Below are 4316 nucleotides of genomic sequence, written 5' to 3' on the forward strand. Positions count from 1 at the left end.
GAAAAGTGTGTTCAACCCATAGGCGTAATGGTTTTTATACTGTACAAACTGTATATTCTATGGCCCTACACCAACACCTACACCTAACCCTAACCCTCACAGGAAACTTTGTGCATTTTTACTTTCTCAAAAAAAAAAACTCATTCTCACATGGGTTATGTCCTCATACAGTAAGTCACCCTCTCCTTGTAATACCTGATGTGTCACAAAAACAAGAGCACACTCACATACACACACACACACTCAAGCACACACACAAGCACACACACACACACACACACTTGCTTGCGGTTGTCCATCGAATCCGATGATGACGTCCACTTCTGTCTTTTAACGGTGAGTTTTCTGATGGCTGAATAATCCGATCCTGGATCCACAGGTTCTATTGCAGGTGGGGCATATATACATGCTATCGGTGTTACTGGTATTTATGGGTGTGTTTCTCCTGAGCCTTCTTTGTTGTCCCTTACTTCCTTTCCTCCTCCAGTGCTTGGGTCCCATCTAGACACTGCTGCCACCAGGTGTTACGGTCAGCAGCCATGTTCTCCAAGTCCCCAGGTTTTATTTTGCACCTCTTAAGCACTGTTTTTATTTGGTCTTTAAAGCATTTCTTCTGGCCTCCAGCAGAGCGCTGGCCTAGTTGTAGCTGGCCATATAGCACTCTGCGGGGCAGACGATTGTAGGGCATTCTTATGACATGTCCCAGCCAGCGCAGTTGGTGCTGGGTGATTGTGGGCTCAATACTCTTGCAGCCTGCTCTCCTCAGGATCTCAGTGTGAGGCACTCTGTCACACCAAGTGATTCCCAGGATGCGCTGGAGACAGCAGATGTGGAAGTGTTCCAGGGACTTGATGTGGCGGCTGTAAGTAACCCATGTAGAGGAGGGTGGTGATGCAGACTGCTTGGTAGATGCATATTTTTGTGTTGAGATGAAGGTTCTTGTTCTGAAAAACCTGCCGCAGGAGTCTCCCAAAGGCAGCTGATGCTTATTTGATTCTGTTCTGGACCTCATTGTCAATGCTATTGTCTTCAGAGATAATAATCCCAAGGTATTTGAATGATGGCACAATTGATAGTTTTTCATGTGCAACATAGAAGATGGGTGGTGCGGGTGGGATGTTGGCACTCCACTGGCAGATTAACACTGTTTTGGCGAAGTGAATGTTCAGCCCCATCCTGCTATACACCCTCACTGCTGCATCTAGGACAGACTGGAGGTCTTGTGGAGAGTGAGATATGAGAGCGCAGTCATCTGCATACTGCAGCTCAAGTATCCTCACTCTGTGCAGTTTGGTGGTTGATTGCAGTCTCTTGATATTAAATAGGTTACCATCCAGCCTGTATGCTACTGTCACTCCACTGTTGTCTTGTATTTCCTTGTGGAGAAGCTGGGTGACACAAATGAGGAAGATGTTAAAAAGCACTGGTGCCAGTACACACCCCTACCTTACCCCTGTGCGCACAGGGACAGGGCTAGACTGACCTCCTATTGTCACCCTAGCAGTCATTCCATCATGAAACTGATGGAGGATGTTGACAAACTTAGTGGGGCATCCAAACCGGAGGAGGACTTACCACAAGAGATCTCTCTGCACAGTGTCGAAGGCTTTGGAGAGGTCGACAAAAGCCATAAACTGGTCTTTATGTTGCTCCCTGCACTTTTCCTGAAGTTGCCGGGTTGTAAAGACCATATCGACTGTGCTCCTGTTCTTTCTAAACCCACACTGTGACTCGGGTAGCATAGACTCTGTGATGTTATTGATCAGTCTTTGTAACATCACCTTAGCCAGGACCTTGCCTGCAACAGCAAGAAGTGATATGCCCCTATGGTTGTCACAAATGGCCCTATCCCCTTTGCTCTTATATTACAATACTAGCATCTCTCCATTGCTGTGGGATGCTTTCTTCATCCCAGGCCTTGGTGATGTAATGATGTAGTGTTCTTGTGCCGAGATACCCTCCCTGTTTTAGCAGTTCTGCAGGATTATTGTCAGAGCCAGGAGACTTTCTTGAGGACCTTGGTCATGATCATGCGATAATCTGTCCAGCATTCTGCACCTCACATGGCCCGGGTTATGAGAACGTCTCTGAGGTCACAACGTCTCACGATGACAGTATCAATCAGGTGCCAATGTTTGGAATGTGGATGCATCCATGATGTTTTGTATTTGGTCTTTTGCTGGAAGATGGTGTTGGTTATGGTCAGGTTGTGCTCAGAGCAGAGGGTAAGTAACCTCATGCCATTTGAGTTGGCCTGACCAATCCCATGCCTACCAAATACTCCTTTCCATATCCCACTGTTCTGCCCAACATGAGCATTGAAGTCTCCAAGCAGGAGGATCTTGTCGTTCTTGGGTATCTGGTGGAGAACCTCATCCAGTGTTTGGTAAAAAGAGTCTTTAGACTCACTGTCAGATGGTAGAGTTGGAGCATACACATTTAGAAGTGTGGCATAGCGGTTCTTCACCAGGGGGATATGGAGGGTCATCAGTCTTTCACTGATGCCCACAGGAGTTTCAGTGAGTCTTGGCAGTAGTGTGTTCTTAATTGCCAGTCCCACACCATGCAGATGTTGTCCACCTGTGGGATAGCCTTTCCAGTAGAAGGTGTAACCCATTCCCTCCTCTGTCAGAGACCCCTCATCAAGGAGCCTGGTTTCACTCAGGGCAGCAATGTCGATATCATAGCGGTGCAGCTCGGCTGCAACCAGTGCTGTTCTTCTATGGGGTCTTTCAGATCTGCCATAGGAGTCCAGGAGAGTTCTTATGTTCCATGTTTCCAGTTTAAGGTTGTAGGATTTGTTTCTTTTGTTCGACCGCAGAAGTGGAATGACCCGACAGTTGCGGTATCCTGTCCAGGTATGAGTTGAGTGGGCATTTTTTAGGCCACCTTTTCTACACCCTTCCTCAACTTGAGGTGAGCAGTGCGGTCCCTTAATAGGGCTGCTCAGTCGCACTGGGGTCTTGCGAGAACAGCTGCCACTCAACCCCGGCTGTTAGCGACTAATACCCTGTGCCGCTGACGTGCAGGGCTCTGACTAAGAGCTCCCAGGCTATTCAAACCTGCCCCCGGCGTCAGACTTCAACCAGATGTAGATCCAGGTAATATTCAACCCCCCAATTTTTAAAGTGCTTTAGGGGTTGCGCTCTCTCCAGTAGCACTATCTTCACCATGATGAGGTAGGTCTGTAGGTCTGGTAGCATGGGTAAGCCCAGGATGACCAGCTCCCCATCCTGGCTGCAGGAGGCTGCCGGTACCTAGCTCTGTTTAGGCCCACCTATTGCGCACCACCAGCACATTGCTTTTCTGTTGGGGTGTGCTCCCTTAGCCTTGCCTCGAGAGGCTTACCCACAAGGCAGTGGGGCTATTTACCCAAAGCTGGGGCAGTGGTTGACGGGCGTCAGGGCATGTCCACCCTGTGGTGGGCCTGCACACAACATCTCTGGGGCCCAATGCTGCTCCGAGATCCCCTGCAGTTCAGCATGGGACTGCGAGGTACCCAGTTACCATGTGTGGCCACGAAGAGGCACTGCAAGAGTCTTGGTGGTGGAGAGGCTGTGTACTGGCGGAAGGAGACTTACACACTCGGCTCCTCTTTTCACCCCTATAAGGGGGCTAGCCAGCGGCGGTAGCTAAAAAAGCAGAAAGTTGCAATCAGCGTGCAGCATAAAGCATGCACTAACTACAAACACCTCCAACTCCACACTACTGCACTAGACGCTTCACACACACCCTGTGCCAGGAAAGCACACACACACACACACACACACTCAAGCACACACACACACACACATGCACGCAGCAGAGAGTGCCAGCATGACCCTCGTGTGTGAGTGTGGTATATTAGCCAACTCTGAGAGGTCAGCGCTCCTCTCTTTTATAATTTCTGGATTTTTGCTTGAACTGAAGCTCATTTTGGATCTCTGATTGAATGGCCCGTTCTCACTGAAGTCTGGATCTAGGTAGTATTATTTTTGAATGCTGAAGACAGACGTCGCTACCTGAACTGGTGTTTTCAACGTTTTGATGATCTCATTAAGTTCAGGTTCCATTTTGAGACAGCGCTGACAGCTCATCATTGTAACATATGCCATCAAATTACTTGTACAAACTAGTGTTGCATTGAGCAGTAGATAAAGTTAATAAAGTGAAAAACAAACAAACAAATCTGGTTCATTTGTCCTGTATTTTAGTTTCAGTGAAACACAGATTAAAATATTAAGCCTTATAGGGGTCCCTTAAAGGGACAGTTCACCCAAAAAGGAAAATTCTGTCATCATTTACTCATCCTTAAGCTGACAGTTACTGATAACCAC

At 47.9% G+C, this 4316-nt stretch overlaps 1 pseudogene; it reads right to left on the bottom strand.

Annotated features, from left to right (window-relative positions):
* Positions 1-466: 466 nt before the first annotated feature.
* LOC128016370 (uncharacterized) lies at positions 467-3232 on the bottom strand (annotated as a pseudogene).
* Positions 3233-4316: the final 1084 nt, after the last annotated feature.

Source organism: Carassius gibelio, chromosome A7, assembly GCF_023724105.1.
Source record: "Carassius gibelio isolate Cgi1373 ecotype wild population from Czech Republic chromosome A7, carGib1.2-hapl.c, whole genome shotgun sequence".
Taxonomy (NCBI): domain Eukaryota; kingdom Metazoa; phylum Chordata; class Actinopteri; order Cypriniformes; family Cyprinidae; genus Carassius; species Carassius gibelio.